Raw genomic sequence first — 25,256 nt, forward strand, 5'->3', positions numbered from 1 at the left:
GCTCCTCTGGGGCTTAGGAGATGTGGATCCCGGGCCCCACCCAGGACTACTGATTCAGAAGCCCTGGGGGCAGCCTCCACAATCTGTTTTCACACAGCCTCCAGGGGATTCCGAATGCACCACGGAGCTGGAGAACCTCTGAATTGGAAATATTTTTCAAAACCTCACCGCTCAAGGTCAATTCTTTTGCTTGTTCCCGGATGTGATTTGGGAGGGTTTCCAAACTCAAGGGCCACGGAGGCTGGTGCAGATACCTGTGGCCTGGGGCTGCGTAAACAGCCTGCCTGAATGCAAGAGAAGGCTCCAGAACCCTTGAGCTGGGCCTCCTCCCGCTCCGACAAGGGCCTTTGATCAGTGTTCCCGACCTGGCTTACTACCACCCCCTCCCACGACCAGGAGGGCCGTTCTTTCTTCCCTGGGAGCAGAAGGGTGCAATGCAGACCCCGTGCTGAGCTGTGCTCCAGCCCACGCGAACGTACTTCCTCCTTGCAGGGCAAGGGCTGGCCAGGGCCTTGCGGACAGCTACGCCCGTGATTACCCAGGTATGCGGTGGCAAGGTACTTCTTGAAGGGACGCTGCCAACGCGGCCAGACCAGCGCTTTGCCTGAGCCCAGACGGTGTTATTAGTACCGTATGGCGGCTCTAATTTTAGGGGAAGCCTGATGCCTTGGTGTTGTCGTATTCTGTCAAGCAGTCTTCCAAAGGATGTGCTCATTTCTTTCATGTGGTTTCTTCGCCCGCTCACCGAATTATCGAATGGGGCCACATCCAAGCAACTAACGCAAATAGCCCTTGACTCCGTTCCATGACCTGCCATGGTTCCTGGGGGCCTCCGAGGTGCCGGGGACTGCGCAAGGGGCCACGAAGCATTTGGCGTCCGGGACGGCTTCGGTTCTGAGAACAGAGCGTTGCCAACAGCTGCGCAGAGTCCTTCAAGGCCCCGGATCTTCGGTGTCATAAATGGACGCGGCCCCAGTGTGAGCGCTCCACGTTTCACTTCTCTTTGCAGACGTGGTGTGGCCTTGCGGTGAGGCGGATCCGGGTTCGATTCTGGCCCTGCCACTCACTAGCTGTGTGACCTGGGGAAAGTTACTTAGCATCTCTGAGCCTCAGTGCCCTTATCTCTCCAGTCGGTCAGAACCCTTGCAGGGCTGTTGGGGATAGGCAAGAGATCTCTAGGAAGGTGCCTTGGAAAAAGCGATCCATCTCATCCTATGGCAACGTGACTTGGAAGGCACTGTTTCAAAATCTGAGCGGAAGGAAGAAAGAAGGCTTGCGGAAGTAGAAAGCAGAGGTCCTTCCAGGAATGTCTGGGCTTCCTGCTTCATTGTCCTTCACCACTTGCCCCTCTGGTGAGTCCCCTAGGGTGCTCCTTCTGGACACCGGCTGAGGGACGTGTGCCCAGAACCGGGGCCTTGAGCCGTGGTCCAGCCTGTCAGCCGACCCATGGGGCTGACTCAGAACGCTGGCGCGCTTGGCTGCCTGTTTTCCTCTTGGAAACATTTGTCTGGAACCGCTTGACTGGCTAGCGGAGCAAAGAGTTCGAAAAACTGGTTCTTGACTTTTCACCTCGACCTCATAGTCAGGTCGCCTGAGCCCTGTGGGGAGGACAGAGCTCTCCAGAGGAAAGGACAGGTGAGACAATGTCTAGAGAGTTCTACGCAGGAGGAAGGTGCCGGAACAGAGCTGCGCTGCGGGGGCTGGGGGCTCCCACACAGGACTGGCCTGGGGCGGGGGGCGCTGGGTTATCCCCTGGGGTGCTCAGCGAATCAGGTGTTTTGAATGCAGAGTTAGTAATCAGTAAACTCATCCAGACAGGCTGGTTTTAACTAGGAAGCAGAACAGGAACATACACGTGTAAAACCTTTTGGATTCTTTTCAGCATGCGGACAGTTTTTAAAACTTTCGTGGACGCTTTCTGTGTGTGATTTTTATTGTGGTAAAATACACTTAACATCAGATATACCATTTGAACCATTTTTTTTTTTTCAACGTTTATTTATTTTTGGGACAGAGAGAGACAGAGCATGAACGGGGGAGGGGCAGAGAGAGAGGGAGACACAGAATCGGAAACAGGCTCCAGGCTCTGAGCCATCAGCCCAGAGCCTGACGCGGGGCTCGAACTCCCGGACCGCGAGATCGTGACCTGGCTGAAGTCGGACGCTTAACCGACTGCGCCACCCAGGCGCCCCAGAACCATTTTTTAAAAAGCTTTTTTTTTTAACATTTATTTTTGAGAGACAGAGAGCGAGCGGGGGAGGGGCACACAGGGAGGGAGACACAGAATCCGCAGCAGGCTCCAGGCTCCGAGCTGTCAGCACAGAGCCCGACACGGGGCTCGAACCCACACACCGTGAGATCGTGACTTGAGCCGAAGTCGGACGCTTAACCAACTAGGCTTCCCGGGAGCCCCTTATTTGAACCATTTTGAGGTGTGCAGTTCAGTCGCCTCAGGGGCATTCATATTGCTGTGCTGCTATTACCCACTCCATCTCCAGAACTTTCTCACCTTCCCAAACTGAAAACTCTGCCCCCATGAACTACTAACCCCCCGTCCCCCTCCTCCCAACCCCTGGTAAGCACCATTTACTCCACTGAAACTTTTGTAGAAACCAAAGGAGGCTTCTAGAAGATAATAGAAGGTGCTTCAAATATCCACTTCCTTCAATAGTATATTTAAGAAGTCTGTCTTCTTGGGGCGTCTGGGTGGCGCGGTTGGTTAAGCGTCCGACTTCGGCTCTGGCCATGATCTTGCGGATCTTTTCGAGCCCCACGGAGCCTGGAGCCTGCTTCGGATTCTGTGTCTCCCTCTCTCTCTGCCCCTGCCCCACTCATGCTCTGTCTCTCTCACTCTCAAAAATAAATAAACGTTAAAAAATAAGAAGAAGAGTCCTTTTTTTTTAAATTTTTAAAATGTATATTTATTTTTAAAGAAGAGAGAGACAGAGCATGAGTGGGGGAGGGGCAGAGAGCGAGGGAGACACGGAATCTGAAGCAGACTCCAGGCTCCGAGCTGTCAGCACAGAGCCCGACTCGGGGCTCGAATTCACGGATCATGAGATCACGACCGGAGCCGAAGTCGGCGGCGTAACCGACTGAGCCACCCAGGTGCCCCGAGCTCTGTCTTCTTAACATAGGAACTCTGATCCCTCAGACTCAGGCACAAAACAAAGGCTTGAACGTTCGTGGAAATGTTTGGCCCCCCTCGGAACAACCGTGGATGCCTTTTGCTTTGCTCTTGCTGAAAAGAGCAGTATGCTGTTTATAAAAGAACACTTGCGAAGAAGAAAGACTTGGAACGGACCACCGTCTTCCTGAGTTGTTGACAGCTGTTATTCAGTGGAAATCTCAGTGGAAACCAAAGAAATATCGAAGCATTGTTTCAACGTGAACATTTGAAGTGGCTTCCTTCCAAAGCTTGGCTGGTTTAGGTACCTGGGATCTGCGGCCAAAGCCTCCCGCACCGTCTTGATTTCTCCCCTATAGCTATTGTTGACGCAGCTGCGGAAAAGTCTGGTGTGCATCCTGAATCTGCGATTGCCTCCACTGGTGGGGAGTCACAGCTTTCTAGGCTATGTCACCGTCTCTTCCACGATCGTTGGCCGCTCTGTGTGCAGGCATTCGGGTCTTGAGGAAAAGCCAGCTTTTCCATTGTTGGGAAGGTTGGCAAGGCTTTCTCAGAATCCCAGGGGGCGTGGTGGCCAACGTGGATTTCGGTGGAAAACCCCCGCAGTAGGAAGGTAGGAGGAATCTGGGGCATCTAAGAGAAGCTGACGGACCCCTCCCCCTCCCCCCACCCAGCCCTGCATATCATTGGTTTTCTTTGCTTTTTAAATATGTGACGGGGGCACCTGGGTGGCTCAGTCGGTTGAGCATCTGACTTCGGCTCAGGTCACGATCTCATAGTTCATGAGTTCAAGCCCCGTGTCGGGCTCTGTGCTGACAGCTCAGAGCCTGGAGCCTGCTTCGGATTCTGTGTCCCCCTCTCTCTGTGCCCCTCCCCTGCTCATGCTCTCCCTGCCTCTCAAGAATAAATAAATAAAAATAAAAGTTGTGGCGTGCGACTTGGCCTCTTGGAGCCCTGGGCACCATGTCACGGACCTGCTCACCTAGCCTGGATGCTGACTCACCGTGTGCCCTGCCGAGTCATTTCATGTTTGGTTTTGTATTGTTTTTCCCACCAATAAAATGGGGATCATAACACCCATCCCGGTTTTAAGACTCAGAGGAGAAAACGTATGTGAAAGTGATTGGAAAGTCATAAAGCGCTTTCCAGGCGAGGTGTGGCGGGCCTTTCGGGGAGTGGGGTGTGGGTTGGGGGTGCCGAGCCCCTCGGCCCTCTGGCTGTACGTGCCTCCCGCAGGTGTTCTCATTGGCCAAGCCGGCCAGGACGAATGACACCACGAGCGGGGAAGCGCCGTGAGGGAGGGCGGGCGGCGAGGGCCCCACGGCATTATTGAGAGGACTCAACACGCGTCCTGGGCGAAGGGCTCCCGTAATATTCTCACTGCAGTCATCCGCTTCAAATGCCGCTTCCTCCAGGATGTCCTCTCTCTTCGGTCCATGGAGGCAGCCTCCCAGGGGCAAGGACATCATCGTGTCAGATGTTACCTCTCGGCTTCCTGATTTGTTGCCGTCGTCGGGTGTGTAATCTTTGCAAGCCCTTTTCACTTGGGCTTTATCACGAAACTCCTTGATCACAGTCACGTGCTCAAACCCAGCAACCTTGGGGCTGAGTTCTTTGAGCTCATGTTTATTTACGTCACCACACTGAGCCATGGGTGTATAGCATTGGGACAAGGACATTTGACCAAGTGGTTTGGATGTGGAATCTGGGGCGGGTGAGCGGCATGTAATTCTGTGTTTAAGTAAGCATGTTTACACAGAGACTTTTGTCCTGTAGATACTGGTTTCATGACATACCTGAGGGTCGCTGTGCAGAAGCGTTGGGCCAGCCTGGAGTGATCTCGTCTGAGAAGGCACGAGGCTGGGGGCTAGGAGTCCTGGGTACCCAGGGGAGAGGGGCCGCCATCTGGGTAAGGGTGGGCCGGCCTGGGCTGTGGGTCCCTCTCCTGGGCAAGGGAAGGCCATGGCGCAAGGAAAATTCTGAAACACCAAGAGGAGGCTTGGGGCTGACCGTGGACCTAAGGAAGATATGGGAAAGAGCTTGGCAACTGGCCGAGAGGGTTCTGGAGGCATTAGCTGGGGCCACTGTGTGTGTGTGTGTGTGTGTGTGTGTGTGTGTGATTGGGGTGGGTAGGGGCAGGGAGGGAGGAAGGGAGCCTTGTACTCAGGACAGTAGCAGGACCCACAGTCCCCAGGAGACGGTTGGGAGAGAACCAGTTTGGGCAGATGTCAGCCAGAGTGTGAGGATGTGGTTATAGGGTCCTTGAAACCTGTGTAGCTCACTCCCCCTTCTGATGCTCAGGCCCCCCCTTTAAAATGGCCCAAATGAATAGTCAGAGACCCCGTGTCTGGTACTCCTAGGGACAGGATAGCCCTATTGGATCCATTCTTTGTTTTTCCACTGGATTCTGTTCGAGGCACAACTTACGCACAATAAAACGTGCACATACGCACAGCTCCGTAAATGCACAGCTCAGTAAACAGTCCTGTTCGCATCCACTCACAGAACCACCTCCCAGATCAAGATGGAGAGTATTTTCACCAAGCCAGCCAGCTTCTTCATACTCCTTTCCAGGAAGCAACCCCACTACCCACCCGAGGGCCATTACTTCTCTGCCTCTGATCACCTTAGATTAGTTTCGCCTGTTTTTGAAATCTGCGTAACTGGGATCATTTGTCACCTAGTTTGTGCCCAGCTGGTGTATCCGCCCAGACGGCCCAGCCCCTCACTTCGTTGAGCCTCTTCTGGGGTGCACGCCTCTGCTCCACCCCCGTCTCAGCTCCCTTCCCAGGGAGTCTGTTTCCTGGCACCCCCCCTCCCAGCCCTGCTCTTCACCCCCCACCCCCCGCCCCCCAGTCTGTGCTCACCTCCATGGTGGAAGGTGTGCCATGACCCCTGGGAGAGCTCAGCGTTGATGCGCTGCTGATGGCAACCCCCTGCTGAGCAGGGCTGCAAGAACAGGGGGAGTCGGCTCTTCTTAGCTCCGTAAAGGGGAAGGCTGTGGCCTGCGGTTTGGAGAGGCAGGCTGGCGATGAACTTGAACACAAGCTCTTTGACCTTGAGAAAGTCGTTCGACCTTTCTGGGCCTTAGTTTCCTCTTTCCCAAAATGAAGGAGGTGTTAGAGGCTATTTGAAGCTCCTTGCGGGGGGTGCCTGGGTGGCTCAGTCGGTTAAGCCTCTGACTCTTGGTTTTGGCTCAGGTCGTGATCTCATAGTTCATGGGATCAAGCCCCGTGTTGGGCTCTGTGCTGACAGTGCAGAGCCTGCTTGGGATTCTCTCTCTCTATCTCGTGCTCTCTCTCTCCCTCTCTCTCTCTCTCTCTCTCTCAAAAACAAATAAGTAAACCTAAAAAACAATAAAGTTCCTTAGTCCATGATCCAAGAATCCAGAGTGCATGATTCTGAATCTTCCCTACATGGGTTCGTCCATACATCTTCTGTGGGTATGTGGTTCCCAAGTGAAGCTTCAACGGAACACGCATGCGTGTGTGTGTGTGTGTGCCTCATCTTGCAGTTCAATATTCCTGCAGACCTAATTCGTTTTATACCCTGGGTTTGAAAAAAGCCATCCCAACAGCAGGGATTCTAGCCCGGTGGACGGCTGGCCTCCTTGTACTGATTGATGAGGGGCTTTTTTTTCTCCCAGCTGACCTCGGGGGCTTGCCCCTACCCTCAGGCAAAGGGCTATGTGGTGGTCCTATCTATAGAAGTTTCCAGAAATGGATGAAAGGACGGTTCTGTTCGGAGAGTATTTTGATGTCTTGGTTCAGCAGTCTTAGAAGGTCTTTAGGCTCCAAAAAAAAATCTGTATTTTGGGATTCAGTTCAAAATGGGGCTCTCGGGTTCCCTGGTGAGGCTGTCTAAGGGGGATTCAACCATCAGCGGCGGGCCAGCTCCTGGCCTGCCGGGCTCAGCTTCCCGTCTGTGAAATGGGCGAATACTCCTTGTTTTATCTTGCAGGATTGTTGTCAGCCCGGAGAAAAGGCATCGTTCCAGTGAGTCTTAGGTGTAGGCCAGTACACCTTGGGTTTGGTCCAGGGTTCAGCTGGGTAGCAAACTGACTTTGGTTTTCATGTCCTTGTTCGATCAGAGCCCAGGGCCTTCAGAGGGTTCCTTCAGTTCTTCTCCCGACCTTTCTGCCTTTTCTTATCTCTGCTCTTCCCCTGTACACGTGAGCTTTTATTGCTACCAGCTGGCTTGGGATATTTAGAAGCGTGGTGTATTATAGCTAGGTAAGGACTTAGATTGCTTCCGTGAGAGCAGCCCAGAGAGGCTGAATCGCCTGCCCCCGGCCCCTGGACCGCGGGCCTCTGATTCCCCTTTGCATTAGCTCTTTCAGTCTGCTGCCTCTGACCGCTCTACCTCGTTTAAGTGGGTTGGCTTTGTCTTCGGCTCTTTGAGGACCCGGGCTAAGCCTCGCACAGGTACTCAATGTTGATCTTTGATCAGATTGGACAGTTAATAAATATTTGTTTCAGTTAATGGAAGTCTGAAGGAATAGATACATCGGGCAGCGTGTTCTTGCATGAGAATTATTTGTGACTACGCCTAGCCTGGGTCCCAAGGTATGGAAACCTCTTAACACCCACCCCCTCTTTCCTGGCGGTGCCTTCTGACCCTATTTGTAGCTGAGATGGTCACGGCCAATGTGCGGTGGAGGCGAAGGGGTTAATCTCCGTCCCTCAGTCTTCTTCCTTTGCCTCTTGCGCTCCGAACATCCTTGAAACGTTACCTGCAAGTTACTGGAGCTTTAAATCGAAATGTCAACCCTGTCTCCGTTCCCACTTACTGCACCGGCCCTCGCAGGACACAATGTGCTGCTTTCACAGGGGGTGACATCCTTCCTAATACGTCTTCTGTGGGTGACTTCTCCCGTGTGGCATCTGCTGCACGGACAATGGGCTCGCGGATAAGAAGCGCTCGGATCTCACCCTTCCATTATGTCATTTGGTTCTCAGCTTCTGAAACTCAGAATCGAGACATAAGCCCAATGTGAGGGGAGTTTTTCTGAGTTCAGCATGACCTCCAGGTTCTTGGTGAACTCACGGAGGCCCAGAGGCCTCATGGCGCTGGGTCATTGGCTGAAGCCGAAGCCAACGGCATTTCTGTGGAGGAGGTAGGGCTGTGGGTGACATCCTCTTTCCGGAAGACTGAATTCTGGGGGACCCCTTTGTGTTTCCAGCGTGGGGTTGTGTCTGCACTGCTCAGCTGCTTCTGTGCGAGCTGATCAGCTTAGCCCGACAGCTCCTGGCGTTGGACAGGAAGATGGTGTTTTGGGACCTGCTTCCCAGCTGCACGGCACCTGCAGCTGCACGGCACCAAATGGCCAGGTTCGTTCATAATTTGAGCCCAGTTAACTCTGTCTTCATAGATCCGGGTTCGACATGGTAGTGTTCGTTTGCTTAAAATAGAGACACAATCCCGAACCCGGAGGAAACTGACAAGGGCTATTTCACAGCCTCCTTTAAAAGATCTGGGGTTGCCCTTCAGATAGCGAGGTAATTTATAAGCGTTCCCCCCTAAACTTGTTGCCAGAAACAGTGGAGCGTTTTCATGGTCACGGTTCAGACGTGGCGCTTTCCCCCACAGAGGAACGATCTAACAGCTTCTCTGGCTCTCTGAGGTCCCCTCCCTGGACTGGAAGGGGCCTCGTCTCCAGGAACAGTAATAACATCGAACATTCCAGGTGAAGCTGGGGCTGTCCCTCTCCTCTGTGTTCCTGGACATCCAAGAGGTCACAGGCAGCAGGAAAGAGAAAGGAGCCCTAAGTTGAGTCGGGGTCCACCTACCCTGCCCCCGTCTAGGCTGCTGACCCTCAGCAGAGGGCTCCATGCATTCACTGGGGTGTGGCCTTGGGTCCCCATGCCATGGAGCTGGTGAGGGTGGTTGGTCATAGCAGGGTCCACCGTCCTTCCTATACCCCACTCAGCCTGTCCCTTTCAGGGGCCCCACATCCCACATCCTTGGGACATGGCCCCATATCCAGAGATGTCACTCTGGGAGAGTTCAGGATGTTTAACCAGCCACCCCAGCCTCCCTCTGCTTCTCAGTAGGGCCTCACTTGGTCTCCTTCCATCTCCTTCCGTTTACGACCAATGGGATCCTCTCGGGATGCTTGCTGTTCCATGTGTCTCATTCGGTTTGGGCTTCTAAAACAAACTGTGGTAGACTGGGGAGGTTAAACAGCAGAGATTTATTTCTTACGGTTGGGGAGTCCAAGGTCAAGGCACCAGCAGGTTCGGTGTCTGGTGAGGACGGGCTTCCTGGTTCATAGTTGGCCAACTTCTTGCTGTGTCCTCATATGGCAGAGAGAGAGGGAGCAAACTGTTGTGTCTCAGGGCACTAATCCTATGCGTGGGGGCCCCACCCTCATGATGTAATCACCTTCCAAAGGCCGCATCTCCTAACACCACCACACTGGGGATTAGGGTTTCAATATATGAACTTTGTTGGGAGCACAAACATTCAGTATATAGGAATATACTCTCTACTTCAGAGAGGGTGATGTGGGGCACAGAAAGGCCAGTAATCATTAGGGATTGCCCCTAACAGAGGCTGTTTGCTCTGAACCATGGGAAGGTAGCCGAGGATACCAATTCGGTCAAGGGACAGCTAAATACAATCCCAACGGCTGTTGTCTGGCCCGTTGACTGTTTTTGAGGGCTGGCATAATGCTGGCCCAACCCTGGGTGGATGGGCATGCCCTTGGGGGTACCTAGTAGGTATTCTTTATTTAGACTTTTCTGTGACCATCCTCAGGTTAGAGGTTTCCTGGAATAGTCTAGGTGGGCATCTGTACATTCATTCATATGTTCAAAAAACACTTATTAAATAATTGCAGTGTGTTAGGCTCTTGGGAAACAAGATGGAAAATAAATGCGGTCCCAGCCTTCATATAACTCAGTCTTAAAGAGACTGTAGGTGAGGAAACAGGTGTATTAGCTAGCTATCACTGCGTAACAAAAAACCCTGCAAAACTATCAGGAGCGTATAAGAATAAACATCTATTTTCATAGATTTGTGGGTTAACTGGGATGGTTCAGTTTCAGGCTGTGGGTCTGTGAGCATTGGTTGAGCTGATTTTATTCCAAGGTGGCCCATCCCAGGTCCCAGGCTAAGGGGCCACAATGACCTGGCACTAGATTCTTCTATCGATAATGACAGGGCTACGAAAGAGCAAGTGGAAACATGTAAAACTCTCAAGACCCAGGCCTGGAGTTGGCACAGTGGCTCCTCTGTCCATATGCCCGTGGCCAACACAAAGCCACACCGCTAAGCCTGAAGCCAAGGGGCGGGGAAGAGCATTCCCGAATGGCGAGGCTACATGTATGGAAGGGAAGAATGGGGCTGATAATGCAATCCACCACACCATGGGCAGCTCCCTTAGGCACTGACCGCTGGGGGAGCATGAAGGGGCCTGGGGGGCTGGCAGTGGTTGGGGTACTAAAACAGGGTGGCGGGGGGGGTGCGGGGTGGGTGGGCACAGGTCAGTACAGCCGTGAACTGCGTTAGTTTTCTGGGCTGGAGAAAGCAGGTGTTCCAGGCAGGGCCTGTGAAGGTGCTGGTTCCTGGCTTTGTGGCCTCTGTGTGCCCATGGCTATGCCAACTCCAGCATCCGGAGAGTGCATGGGCATGAGTTTGGCCACATTCTCCGGGGCCTTGGTATGCTGCACGGGGGGGGAGCACTGAGGCTCTGCTTGTCCCGTTCTTGCTCCCGGAAGGGCAGGCCCCTCTCTCTGGCCTAGGCCAGCCCACCGTCTGATGTCTAAGCTCTGAGCATAGCCCAGGACATGGCAGGTGCAGCCAGCCATGCATCCAGGGAGGCACTTCCCCCAAGCCCTTTGGCAGTGTTGGGCCCCTCTGAGTGTGGCGCTAGAGGCTTCCTTCCCTTCCCGCACGTCTCCCCTTTGGGCCCACGGAGCCACGCACTCAGCATTCTCCGGAACCCAGCCGCGTCTCTGCCAGCCTCCTGGCTCGGGCCCCCCTCCTCTTTGCCCTGACTATTCTGAGAGCCTCCCAATCGGTCCCTCTGCTCCCACCCTTGTCCCCCCTCTGTTTCTTCTTGACACAGCACCCATCCCAACCCGTAGCTCGGGGCACGTCACTCCCTACTTCACCCCTTCTGCGGCTTCCCATTGCGCCGAGGGGAGAAACCTCCACCTTTTAGGGTGGCCTCTGGGAAGTCGAGGCTCTTGGAAAACGACACTCGGGCATTATTTGCCTCTTTCCCCGGTGCTGTCTCACGGGTGTGTGGTGGATTCCCACGGGCTTCACCAGAGAGCTGCACCACGACTTCAGAAGCAGAAATGAGAACTCGGTCCCGAAGCCAGGCACCTAGGGGATGCACAAACCCGTGAAACAGGACCACTCTCGCCGCCGCTGCGTCCTCTCTCGTGAAAACGTGGTATTTATGTCAGCATGCAGGAAGTTTATTATTGCTATTTTTAAGTGAACGAACAGGTTTTAAAACTGCTTCGGTTTCCTTTCTAAGACAGGGCATTTGAAAGACGGAGCCCACGTGAGCGGAAGCCCTCCGGAGGTTTCCATAATAGACATTTTCAAGGGTGGTAAAGGGTTCCCGAGACCAAACAGTTTGAGGACCGTGGCTACAGAGTATTGCTGAAACTTAACTTGTCTAGGTCTGTTGAGAAGATCATATGCAAACATGAGTGCAGGGCACTGGGTACGTAGCAAGCGCTCAGCGAGTGCCCGCTAATATCACGGCTATGTGACAACGGTACCGTACGGCTGTATTTTAATTCAAAACAACAACAGTAATGAAAGAAACATTGACTTGAAGTCTACGAGGAAGGGAGGAAGAATTTGCTCTGTATGTGCGTTACCGAGGGGGACGGGGAGTCAGAAGAGGTAGCTTCTCTGGGGTAGGGTTGAAGCCCCCGCTGAAAAGGCTGAAGGTGGGTTTTCTCAGCTGGGCTCGTGGCTGGCAATGAGGGGGCCCGGCCTCCGCCCGTCTGTGGTAGGTGGGATCTGAAGTGCTTGCCCACCCCACGCCTTTCGGGGACCAAGAGTGGGTGATGGGACTTGGCTTCACTGGACAGCGCTCTCGCGGCGGCATCCAAAAGGCCAAACACAAAGAAAATGCTGGCTTTGTCCAGGACGGAGCAAATCTGTTGCCTCTCCCTTGGCTGGCGGCTCCCTGCTGTCTCATTTCGGAGTAACTGCTCATTTGGCTGGTAGAGTGAAACTAAGAGACAGGTTTGACCTTGGTATATTTATAGCCAGGAAGTAGGAAAGTATCATGAGTAAAACCAGACCAGGGAAACCATACGAAGTCCCCTGGGGAACAGCAGCGTTTGTGTGAATGTGTGAGTATGTGTGTCTGAGACAGAGAGAGAGAGAGAGACAGAGAATATGTTTGTGCGTGAACCATTTGGTCAAAGGCTTGATTATTTCTAGAAGGAGGCCTGATTGGCTCGGTCAACTTGACGACCAGGACTTCTTTCCTTATCTGAACTTAGTTTCCCCAGCTGTAAAGTGGGAGCAGTGCCTGTGTCCTTGCTGTCCCTCTAAGGCACACGGCGGCGGAAGTCACATAACTACAAACCGTGGCAGACATGAGGTGATCTAGAAGGCGTTTGTCCCCTCTCCAAGCCGGTAAGAAAAAAGCCACAGCGTTGCCGGCTGAGGAGGGGAAAAAAACGTCCAAACATGAGCAGTTCAACTATCCGTGGCATCCTCAAACGTCGTGCAAGTTGCCCTTGACGCGGTGTGGCGACGGCAGAGAACAGTCAGCCCGAGGGATAAGGAGCTTCCGTCTGTCTGGCCCACGACGTCCTTGGCAACCGTGGGCCTCTCCTCAGACGGCAGCCACTTCAAGGCCTTGGGAGCCACGACCAGGGACAGCCCTGGCTGAGGGGGGCTGATATTGGTGGAGGTACGCCTTCACATAAAGAGTTGGGCAAGAGGAGAACTGCGGAGAAGAGGAAAAGTGCTCCCCCGCCGGGGGTGCAGAACAGAGTTGTGTCCCTCACGGACACACGGGGGCCTGGCGCCCTCTCATCTTCCTTCTATATAACGACAACTGTGTCCCCTCTGGCAGCAGTGAAATAGGGGATAACATCTGTGTTAGATGACATCTGAAGGGGGTGAGCCACCGTGAAGTGACCTCAGTGCTGAGGATGACAGTTTGGCAAGATGGCAGGCCGGTAGAGGTGACCCTTGGCCTAGAGGTAGGGTGACCATACGCTTTCTTACACAAGGGGGGACGCTTGTTTGGAAATGAAAGGAGGCGCTATTGGTAATGAAACTAGGCATCAGGAGAAGACTAGGACAGTCTGGGTACACGAGTCATATGGTCACCCTCTTGGAGGCCACGGGAGGCTGATGGAAGAGCTTACCCCGTGGGGTTTCCCAGGGAGGGTTGGCTAGGCCGCTTCACAAGGGTTTAGTGCGCAGGGAGAAAGAGCCCCAGCATTTATGCCCGAAGAGGGGTTGGCCGGCAGGCATGGTCTTGAGAAAGGGACAAAGGAATGTTCCTCTACAGGTGAAGGGGCCCTTTCTGGAGCTCTGGTGTGGAGACCCAAACTGCAGTCGTCATCATGCCGCCCATTCTTCCAGGGTTTTATACTTTCCAGAACACGCTCATAGGATCCACGATATAATCAGAAAAGCCCACCCAACCGTCCAGGAGTGGATAGGGCAGATTATCACTTGAGAGGTGAGGAACTTTGAGGAACAGATGGGCCCACAGCCCTCAGCCTGCGGGGAGTGAATTCATTTCCCAGCATCTGGCGGAGGGAATGTTCCATCCACGACGCTACCTACCAGGAAGATGGCTAAGGTCTGAGTTTCTTCCAATGCGTTTCTACCCAACTGGTGACCTTCAAGGCAGGGCAGGAATCAGGAAGGAGAAACCCACGGGGCCACAGAACAGAGAAGCCTCTTCACGTGGAGAAGTGGAACTTGGTAGCCTGGGTGCCTGTGGGGCTAAGCTTCCACCCAGGTCTGTGTCTTTGTGGTTTTATAGGACCAGCTGCGCCCAGGGCGTGGGGACAGGCTGGATGAGGGATGCACCAAACTACCGAGCCCACCAAGGAGAGTGACCCACTGCCCCTGGAGTTTTGTGGAATGGCAGGAAGTTGGAGCTGAAAGTGACCTGACGTTCACGTCCTCCGACGGCCTCATCTGCGACACGGAGAACCTGACGTCTGTAGCGGGAGAAGGAGGCGACGCGTGTTTGCACCTCGCTTGCGGGAGCCTCGGTTAATCCGTAAACCCCTCTGAGACAGGAAATGTGATCCGAGGTCAGCTCTGTTGTCCAAACGAGTAGGTGGGGAGGCAGGCTTCAAACCCGGTTCTCAGGCTGACTCTGAAACCCACACTCTTGGTAGCACATGGCACCCCCTCCCCCCGGGGCTTTGTCTGGAAGAGGTCAAGCCGCGCTGAAAGTATGCTGACCGCCATCTAAGTCTTTTTTAGGTCAACTCTCATTGTAAATGTTTTCTCTTTGATTTTGCAACCCTCGGCAATTAGTTACCAGGGCTGCAAAGGGAAGATAAGGTCGCAAGAGAGGAACCTCCCATCTGGCCCTAGTGAACCACGGGCAATTTCCGAGTGGCTCTCGGGCTGTCAAATGCAGTGACCCCACGAGGCGAACACTGAGGCCACACCGTAGATACGACTGGGCTTCGTTTTTCCATGATCTCAGCAGAACTGTATAAACCAGAAGCAGATCAGGTTCAGAGATGAGGGGAGGACATGGTCGCAGGTCCTAAAAGCCCACCCTCCCCAGCAGAGGGATCCAGATCGGGGGTGGGGAGAGCTGGGTGGGGGGGAGGGGCAGGTGGATGCAGGTGTATTCTTGCACGGCCACCTCTGATCTGCTGTCTCCAGAGATGCTGGAATGAGGGCTGTGTTCCCAAGAAGACAGTCTTGCAAAGAGGGACGCCCCTCACGTGGGGCTGGTGGTCTCTGTAGAGAGTCTGGATCCAGCAGGAGGGGAAATTGTGCAAGCACTGAAGGGTGCAGGGGGCTGTCCTTGAGGCAAGGGTCAGCCCAGTAAGAACAAACAGGTTGTTTTGGAAACTTGTCTGGCACCCTTCCCCTCGGCCCGCGTTCAGGGCCCAGTATTTTCCGAGTCCTTCGCCTTATTTGTTGATCAGCGCTTACCACATCCTTGAGAAACAGGTCAATGCAGGTGGCTGGCCATGTTCACCCCTGGGGCCGAGGTTGGGAGCTCTGATCCACACAGAGGCAAACAGAGCCACCCCCAGCCCTCCCGCCCCAGGGACCTCTGCTGGGCTGGTCTCTCCACCAATGACGGTTCTGTCTGTTTCCATCCGTGAGATGCTGCTTGCCTTTCAAGGCTCAGCCGAAAGTCTCTCTTCACTGCCTGCCGCCTTATCTTCTGTTTCAACCTTTCTGCGTTATGAGCATTTCAAACATTCCGCGAGCTAGGGAGCAGAGGACGACGCGCGTCACCCGTGTGTCATCCAGAATCAAGATTCTACCGCACCCGCTTCATCTCTCTCTCTCTGAATTTTTTTATAGCATCATGTCATTTCACTTCTGCATACTAGACTTTGCATCTCTAAAAAGTACCGGCATTTTCAGACATAGTGATATTCTGGTTCGGGGCCTAAAAAGGGCCAGTGATTCCTTGCTGTCATCCAATACCCAATCCACACGGAGATTCCAATTGTCCCAATTCCCCCCCCCCCCCCCCCACAGGTGATTCTTTTGAATCACGCCTACCATGTGATTTGGTTGAGTTTCTGAAGGAACGGGGCTAGCTGTTCTGCAGAACTCCCACACATGGCTTCTACCCCCAACTTTCCATTTATTCTTGTCTTACAGCCCTTATTATAGGTGCCCTCGATTGGGCCACTGCTGTCCTGGCCCTGAGTCCCCTCCACAGCGCGAGCTTTTTGAGGGCAGGCATGATGTATTCTCTTCATCTCCGGGCCCCTCATGCCTCCCAACGTGACGCTTTGTGCATAATAAGTGTTCCGTTGACTCTCAAAAATGTCACCGTATCTGAGCGACTTTTCTCTTTGCCACTTACAACTTAGAGTCTTAAGATTTTTGAACGCCCCCCCCCCATGACCGGGAGTGACCACCGGGTCCAGTGAGGTTCATATGCAGAGCAGAGGACAGACCAGATTACCTTTACGACTCAGCACGACTCTGCGACTTTGGGTTCCAGAATCTGGCTGGTTCCAGAATCTGGCTGATGCCAGACATCGACTTCGTCCTCCGGCTTTGTCCTGAGATTTATCAGTCTTCTCATGGTTAAATTCCACAAGCTGGCGTGATCTGAGGAGGAAAATTAGGGCATGATTTCTTGCCATCCCTTTTTACAGCTTGGCAAGGGACAGAAAGGTTATCCTTCCCTCCCCGTGTTGCTGTGTCTTTAGTGAGCTTGCGTGGAGCTGAGGGCCTGGAACGTTCGGGGGGTGGGGCTTCCTGCTCCTCACCTTGCTTTCTGACCCAATTCTCTGATCTCACAACCTCGGACTTGGTTGTTTCTAGAGGTATAATCTGTATGCCATATTGAGAGCGGATGAGAAAATATGGCTTGGATTATGGAATTCAGTTTCGTGATTCGTTTGTTCGACAAGCTTCTTTTACGAACCTACCATGGGCCAGGCCTTGCCTGCCTGGGTTCTGGGAGTCCAAAGGTAGCCAAGGCCCACTTTACCAGCTAAGAGTTCGCTGGTTAATGAAATAGATCATTAGTGCCAAGGTAGAAGGAAGCCTGGACATTATAGAAGACAGAGAAGGGCAGCCATGTTAGACTGCTGGAGTATGGGAGGGCTTCCTGGAGGAGGCAGTTTCTCCAATGAGTCTCAAAGGACACATCGGAATTTACTGGAAAAAGGGGAAGGGGAAGAGGGAAGAACATTCCAGATATATTTCAAGGGTGTGGAATAACACGTGGAAAGGGAAATTATATTTACCCTGTATTTTCGTTTTCTCTCTCTCTCTCTCTCTCTTTTTTACCCTATATTTTCAGAGATGCTTGTATTATCATTCACACTTCTGAAATGATTTAAAGAAAATATGCCTTGGGGTACCCGGGTGGCTCAGTCGGTTAAGCGTCCAACTCTTGGTTTCGACTCAGGTCGCGATCTCATGGTTCATGGGTTCAAGCCCCACATCGGGCTCTGTGCTGACAGCACAGAGTCTGCTTGGGATTCTCTGTCTCTCCTTCTCTCTCTGCCCCTCCCCCATTTGTGCACTCTCTCTCTCTCTCTCTCAAAATAAATAAACATTAAAAAAAATTATTTTTTATTTTATGTTTATTTATTTTTGACAGAAAGAGAGAGACAGAATGCGAGCAAATGAGGGGCAGACACACACACACACACACACACACACACACAGAATCTGAAGCAGGCTCCAGGCTCTGAGCTGTCAGCATGAGGCTTGAACTCACAAGCCATGCGATCGTGACCTGAGCCAAAGTCAAATGTTTAACCAACTGAGCCACCCAGGCGCCCCAATAAATATTTTTAAAGATTAAAAAAATAGGCCTTGAGGATGTCAAATGATTTGTCCAAGGGGAGGAAGAGGAATTAGAATTAGGCCCACAGATTCTCTGAGAAGCGGGGCAGCATCCTGACTTTATTCGGTGCCCACATTAACACCCGTCCCTCCGTGAAGTCCCTCTGAAATTTTCACTCATGCCAGTCATAGAAGGGCCGGGCCCCGGTGAGGGGGCATGCAGTGGTTGCGTTCCAGAACAGAATTGCAGAGCAGAATTGCCTACGGCCTCTTCACAACATGCCCACGGTGCTCCTGGGGACCAGGAACCAAGGGCCACAAGCCTTATCTCAGAGAGTGGAAAAGTTTCTCTTCTTGAAGCAGACGCAGACTGTGTTATGCTGGCTTTCTGACAAGCTGGAAATACCAGACTACTGACCAAATAGGATTATTTGATGGTTTATGTATTCCGTGAAAACCATTGTGTTTTATTATGTATACATGAAGTGTTAGTGAATGCAGTTAATCCAGCCACGATCTTCAGGAAGACCAAGACTTTTCTTCTCTTCACGTCAGATGATTTTTAAAAAACTTCTAGAAACTTAGAAGTGTTCCTCTAGAATAGTTCAAGGAGCTTTTGAAAATCCCCTTGACCCCTAAGTACTCGGCCCTGAAGTGATCACCATGGCAACGGGCGCTTTGAAGACCTCCTCAGGGGAAACAACAATGACCCAGCACCCACCACGTATTAGACAGTGTTCTAGACACTTCCACACGCAGTGCTGTTTAATTTTGGATCACGCACCCTACCAGATGCAGTCATTGTTTGCCCAGTTTTTACAGGGGAGGGGACCAATATTCTGACAGGTGCAATAACTCGCCAGTTTCACAGAGTAAGGAGCGAAATGACAATTCTGACCCCGAAGTCTCCTCTTCCCTCAGCGCCATGATTACATTTCACACAGGAGAGGAGGCGCCCAAGACGCAGCTCTCGGGTCTGACTCTCTGGGTTTGAACCCAGACGCCAGTAATGACTCACTCTGGACAAGTTACTTGGCCCCTTTTCCTCGACCTCCCTGGTTGTAAATGGGGAAATAATGGTGCCTTCCTCATAGGAAGGATTCGAGGGGTCAATCCAGGTAAAATCCTCCTTATGGTGCTTGGTGCCGATAAGCACCTCATGAATGTTAACGACTCGTGTGGGGATCTTTGCTTGAAATCAAGGTTACCTTTCGCCTGGGCTCGTCTTGCTTGGGAAGAGGACAGGGCGTTGGCGCATCTTTGAGGGCTGAACATTTAGGGAAGCGGTGGGCCATTCGGGACTGGGTTTCCTCCCGACAGAGCCCCGGAGTGCTGGCTGGTACGCGGGGGTCCAGGAGGCCCCGAGGTTGCGGGCTGTTTCCGCCACCCTGGATCCATCCGAGGGATGAGGCACGGAAAAGCACATGGCTGTGGAGACAAAGGCTCCTGAAAATAACTAAAAGCTGGAAGCCTCTGTGAATTCAGCGATGCGTGATGTCCCTGCAGGTGATCTCAGGGGAATCAGAACAGGGGCAAACGTCCTCCTGCCCAGGCCGGTCAAAACCAACCCCAGAGGGTGCAAAACAAGGCTCGGGTCAGAAGCTGAGTTCCCCGGGAATCAGTGGCCAGAGTGTCATTGCCTGCCAGGGAGTGGAGGAGGCCGTGCTGACCAGGGAGGACAGAGCAAGACGCCGGGTCTGGCTCGTCCACAGGGCAGGCAGACAGGACCGGGGTGGTGGCCTGTCACTAAGGTGGGAGTGGGTCCGGGCGGGGAAGTGAGGGCCACTGTTCACGTAGGAGGATCTGCTGGGCCACCTTGCAGGGGGTCAGAGAGGACCCACCAGGGAGAAGGCCTTTCAAAGGCCAAGCCAAGGGGGAGCAGACAAGGGCAGGGCTGGACAACAGGAGGGACTTCTGGCCTACGGCAGAGGAGGCTGGCTCGGGAGTGGTGGGTCTTTCCAGCTCTGGTGGGTGAGGAAGGGGGTCCAGGTGGGAGAGAGGCCCTACCCCGGCCCTCTTGCTGCACTCCAATTATTTCTGCCGAGTTACCCCACCTCCCTGAATCTTGTTGGTCTCATCTGCAAAATGGAGTAAAAACGACAACTTCCTCTCCTTGTGCCTGTGAATGAAGGCTCTTGGTGCCACAAATGTTCGAGACATGGGAGTGCTCCTCGACGGCCCGGGGACCTCGGAGGGAGCTAGAACCTCCAGGATGCTGTGGCGGTGTAGCTGTGTGTGCCCAGGGACCAGGCAAGGCCACCCCTTCCTGGAGCTTGACTTCACCTTAAAGGCAGCGCGAGCCCTGCGTGTGGGGTCAAGCCTGCGTTTCCCGGGAGACCTTCCGGTCTCCACCACCTGGAAACCAGGCTTCCCCGTCACGGGGCCGAGCAGTGGACTCCTCTGCAGGGCGCTGTCAGTGCCACCGAGTGTCTCCCCCGGTCTCCCCTGTCCTCGGACAAGGTAATGGTGATATACGTAGACCCCCGTGAGTGCCTCAGGCGGGTGGCTTTAATGGCTATCTTGGAGGTGACATTCCATTAGGGGTGATTGAACTTAATTTTAATGGCAGGATGACTTATGTTTTCATCATCCCCTCCCAGGCCTGAAGGTCAATGGGAAAACTTTCTCTCCTCCAGGAATGAACCCTTTGAAATCGCCGTAAGGCCACGCCAGGCTTGGTTAATGCTAAGATCCTGAATTGTAAGGGAACCCCTCTGCACCAGCGGGTTTGTTTGGCAGTGTGGGGTTCTTGGTTCGGGGACCCTGGAGCCAGGGATGGCAGAGGGTTGAAGGTTGACCCTACCACCCGCTGGCTGTGTGGCCTCGGGCAACTTACTTAACCTCTCTGTGCTTCCTCGTGTTGGTGTAAGGATTCCAGGATTGGCTGGGTGGAAAACGGCTAGCGCGGTGCCTGAAACAGGGGATGGAAAGAAAGATGACTTATATATATATGAGAGCCATTAGGAAGGAAGCCTCCCCAGGAGCTTGCTGTAACTGGATGCGGGGTGGAGGAGAAGGACTTTGAGGTGCCGGGGGAGGTGACTAACGGGAGAGTGTCCTCACCAGCGCCCGGGGGAGCTGGTCTGCAGGGCAGAGGGCATTTGGTGTTTCGATACCAGAACCGCGTGGCCGCCCGGAACGATGTCAGGGCTGGGGATGTGGTTCCGGGAGCCGTCTGCAGAGACGGGGGTGAGGAGAGAGAGAGGGAAGCAGAGAGGACGCAGTCCAGGTGTAGGGCAGCTTTCACAGGGTCTGAAGCTGATAAGGGAAGAGGAAATCACGAGGAAGGCCAAGAGCAGGGAGGAGGGCGGGATCATCCCCTGGGCAGGTGCAGGGGCAGCCCCAGGGAGCTGTGCGGGAAAACAGGGCACCGGCAGGAAGGGAGGCCTCAAGGTGTCGGGCGACTCAGCAGTCTTACGAATTTCTGCAAAGTGCCAGAAATGAGAAGATCTTGCCTTCCTCAGAGGAAATATCGACAACACAGCTGGTAGTCACGGAGCCCTGTGCTTTGGCTCCCTGGGCTGCCTTCCGGAGCCCAGACCAGGTCTATGTAATTTTGAGCAGACTGGCTCTGGATTGCTCACCTGTGACGGGGGGGGGGGGGGGGGGGGGGGTGGGGACGGAGCGAGGGGCCTTTGTAGTGATGGTGCCTGGGGTCCCTCTCTGCCCCCTCGGCCCATGAGCCCATCACTAAGTCATTCTGAGGACAGCGGTGGCCCTGCGCCGTGTGTGTGGGCCGTGTCACTCCCGCCCTCCCACGAGCCCGGGGTGGCGAGAAGAACTAACGGGTGACATGAAAGCATATAGACTGCAGGCTACTTATGCAAATGTTACCACGTGAGCTTGCCGTTACCATCCTGTTTGTGCAGTCAAGAAATTCGAGGTTCAGAAACTTGACCGAGTTCATGGCAGAGCTGGATCCAGACCCAGACACTGGTACCCTCAGCTCAAAGCTCTTTCCATCACCACATGCTATTTTAACGTTTAAGCGGAGTAAAGTAAAAAAATGCTTTTAAGGTTTATTTATTTTTGAGAGAGAGAGAGACAGAGACAGAGACAGAGAGCAAGTGGGGGAGGGACAGAGAGAGAGGGAGACACAGAATCCGAAGCAGGCTCCAGGCGCTGAGCTGTCGGCACCGAGCCCGACGTGGGGTTTGAACCCACGAACCATGAGATCGTGACCCGAGTTGAAGTTGCATGCTTAACCGACTGAGCCACCCAAATGCCCCAGAGTAAAGTAAAAGTTTTAATTTCAGTCGCATGGACAGTGTTGTGTCCTCCTTGAGATATTTAACAAATTTGGTGTGGCCACATTTGAGCTGGGATACCCTGCTGGTCATGGGGGCATTGGCTTCGCCAGCGTGGAAACAGCTGGTTTTTTACCTTCTCCCCCCCCCCCCCCCATTTGCAGATGGAGAAACCGAGGTGGCTCCAAATCAGCTTTCTGCTGCTGCTTCGGGATCTGATACCAGCTTGGACGGTGGCCATGGTAACCTGTGTTTCCCCAGCTCTCCAGGGGTTTATGTTCAGCGAGTGATGATGTGTCCTACTAACATCAGGCTCTGGCTTAAAGTCCTACCTGCATAACTTCTGGAACCCAAGCCCTCCCTTTCCCTGGAAGGTAAAGGTCCCAGGAGGGTTCAAAGGGTCCCCTTGGTGGGAGATAGTTTTGCACACAGCTGCCGCTCTGGAGTCCTTTGCTCCTGTCCTGCTGGTGAAGGGACCTCGAGATTCACCACTGCCACGCTGATGTCTCTCTTGCTGTCTTCCTCCACGGTCCCATGCCACCTGATGGGAAGAGGGGGCAGCCCCCTCCCCCAAGAGTAACGGCTTATACTCAGCGACCAAACGTAGGTAATTCTTACTCTTTCCTCAGGATTACAAGCTCACGTTTCACTTACTCCCTTTCTTTCAATGTCCCCTGTGCCTCAAGACTTTAGAACAAAGTCCAGGGGATATGTGGAAAGACAACATGTATGGAAGCACCCAGCATTGCCCCCTAAATTGTCCCTCTCCCCTGACAATTGGCCCCCATCTCTACATTAAGCTCAAGCACTCCACCAGGGCCTCGGTGGAGAATGGGGGTGAGGGCTGGTTGGATGTGGCCTCTGCCATCTCTTTGTGGTGGTGGTTTCTCTATGGCAGAATTGAACATGTGCCCCATTATTCCCGGATGAGCATGCGTCCCATTTTTCCTGGATGAGCATGCGTCCCATTTTTCCTGGATGAGCATGCGTCCCATTATTCCTGGATGAGCATGCGTCCCATTATTCCTGGATGAGCATGCGTCCCATTATTTCTGGATGAGTTGGAGTTCCTCCATCCTCTGCTGAACAGGCTTGGGTGTCCTTTGACACATATTTGATACCAGGAATGCCATTACAGAAACAAACCCCAAGGGACATGGGAGTAGAGTTGTAGAGAGGCATCTGGCGAAACAAATGTCGGCTGTCAGTCAGACTCACCCGATGTGGCAGGCAGCCCCTGAATGGCCCCCAGGAGTCCCACCTCCTGGTAGTCATGCCCTCCCACGATGAATGGGGCTGACCTGTGTGACCGAAAGAATATTTTGGGAATGATCGAGCGTGACCTCTGAAGCTCAGTCTTGGAAGACATTGAGGCTTCTTCCGCCTTGTTCTCTTGGATAAGTCCCTCTGGGAAGCCAGCTGTCAACTGCTGAGGCCATTGGTGGACAGATCTACGGACGGGTGTGAGGAACAAGTTCTACTGCGGGCAACGACCCGCCAGCGTGTGACAGCAGAGTCATCTTAGAAGGAGACCCTCGGGGCGCCTGGGTGGCGCAGTCGGTTGGGCGTCCGACTTCAGCCAGGTCACGATCTCGCGGTCCGTGAGTTCGAGCCCCGCGTCGGGCTCTGGGCTGATGGCTCAGAGCCTGGAGCCTGTTTCCGATTCTGTGTCTCCCTCTCTCTCTGCCCCTCCCCCGTTCATGCTCTGTCTCTCTCTGTCCCAAAAATAAATAAACGTTGAAAAAAAAAATTAAAAAAAAAAGAAGGAGACCCTCCCACCCGAGTGAAGCAGTCAGAGGACTATAGCCTCTGCTGACATTTTAACGACAATGTCAGGAGAGACACTAAACCGGAACCATCCAGCTAATTCACTCTTGGATTCTTGACCCACAGAAACTGCAACATAAGAAATGCCATTGCTGTTTTAAGTGGCTAAGCGTAGGCTAATTTGTTACACAGCAGCAGATGCCTAATACATCCGCCGTAGGTCACAGGGACTTGGGAGTCAGTCCGGACTCAGGTACAGGTCACACTTCCCGGAGTTTTCATCCAACACTGCTGCCTATCTGCCTGTTTCTCCCCGTGCTGCCTCTGTTGACGTGCAGGCTCTAACGGGGGCACTTGGTCCCTTACATGCCTGCGACTTGCTTCATGGCGGAGTCCAGGCTTGGAGCTTCACTTCACACTGGCGAAGTGTGGAAGCTGGAATACTCCCTCACGACGGCCCTTGGACTGTGAATAGACACGAAGGGCGATGCTGAGTCAGGCAGCAGGCTGGCAGGAGGGCACACGTCAGCGGGCCGGCTTCCAGAGCCCCGGCTTGCCGCGCTCCCAGCCGCCTCCTCTTGAAGCTTCACCTCCCATGGTGATTCCGCATGGCGGCCACCTCCGATGCACACAGAGCCTGGTCCCACAGGCACGTATGAGAGACTGAGAACTCTGAATTTCAAACCAGAGAAGTCCGGGGTTGCCACATTTTGCCCCGACTCAGCAGAGCCACCCTATGCTAGAAACCCTACTCGAAGAGCTTGGAGCGCACAGTGCTTGGCACATATCCAGCCAATGAGTAACTGAGGGGCCGCGCTCTGACACCCTCTGCCCTGTTCAGAGAACCTCGGGGAGGGGATGGCACCGTGGGGCTCACACTTCCAGAGGGACATGGGAACGCTGGAGCAGGCGTGGGCGTGAATGGTGAGGCTGGTGACACGTGAGGGCTCTCACTCTGCAGGGGAGGCCCGCAGGCACGTCGTAGTCTGGAAATCGTCCCACTCAGGATCTAAGGTCTGCGAAGGGCGGGAGGGTCTTTGTGAGACACCTGTCATGAAGAAAGATGTGTCATCGATGCTGAGGCACAACCACGGCCCTTGGGGAGGAGATGAGCTGCCTGGTCCAGGAGTTGCCCGGTCCCGGCCAGATGGGGGGGATGAGGGTAGGAAGACCAGTCGGTGGACTCGTCCGGTCGGCGGATCGCACTCCACGAAGTCCTTCGGAGGCTGCAGTCTTGTGCGTCCCCCGTGAGGAACATCGATGGGCTGGGTGCAGGGAAGTCCTGCCCTCGGATGTCCTGCCCAGGGCCTCCTGGTGTGTGGCCTGCCTATGCCTGATACCAATGGCGTGTTGGCCTTGACCGACGGTCCCTGGTTCTTCAGTGCTTTTGCGGACAGCAGGGAAAACACATGTCCGCTCGCAAGAGTGGATGAGTCACCAGCCCCAGGGAACGTGGCATATTCTCTCTGTCACTGAGTCTGTGAACCAGGCCCAGGGTCTCCCTTCCTCTGCTGTTTTTAATTAGGGAAACAGAGCAGCCCTTGATGGTGGGGACCCACGGAGGGGATGCCTCGGGCAGCAGGGTTGCGGAGGGGCCGGAGGGCCGTGGCTTCTGCTCGATGCCCAGCCTCCAGCCCTCTGTCTCCAGG

At 53.8% G+C, this 25,256-nt stretch overlaps 2 long non-coding RNA genes across 5 annotated transcripts in view; one reads left to right on the plus strand and one right to left on the minus strand.

The window, feature by feature from the left end:
• Positions 1–25,256, plus strand: part of LOC123576443 — a 52,871-nt gene that overhangs the window by 5,316 nt on the left and 22,299 nt on the right. For 2 of the 4 annotated variants that reach the window (XR_006701388.1, XR_006701394.1), the window contains exon 3: positions 22,005–22,214. The exons of 1 other annotated variant lie outside the window; for it this stretch is intronic. This is a non-coding gene — a long non-coding RNA (uncharacterized LOC123576443). The remainder of the gene's footprint in view (positions 1–22,004; positions 22,215–25,256) is intronic. One more of the 4 variants, XR_006701389.1, reaches the window with a different exon arrangement.
• LOC123576444 lies at positions 11,866–17,185 on the minus strand. The gene is made up of 2 exons (XR_006701395.1): positions 16,254–17,185; positions 11,866–15,540 (listed from the first exon to the last, which is right to left on the minus strand). It is a non-coding gene; the product is annotated as an uncharacterized LOC123576444 (long non-coding RNA).

The sequence above is a fragment of the Leopardus geoffroyi genome, chromosome D2 (assembly GCF_018350155.1).
Source record: "Leopardus geoffroyi isolate Oge1 chromosome D2, O.geoffroyi_Oge1_pat1.0, whole genome shotgun sequence".
NCBI lineage: Eukaryota > Metazoa > Chordata > Mammalia > Carnivora > Felidae > Leopardus > Leopardus geoffroyi.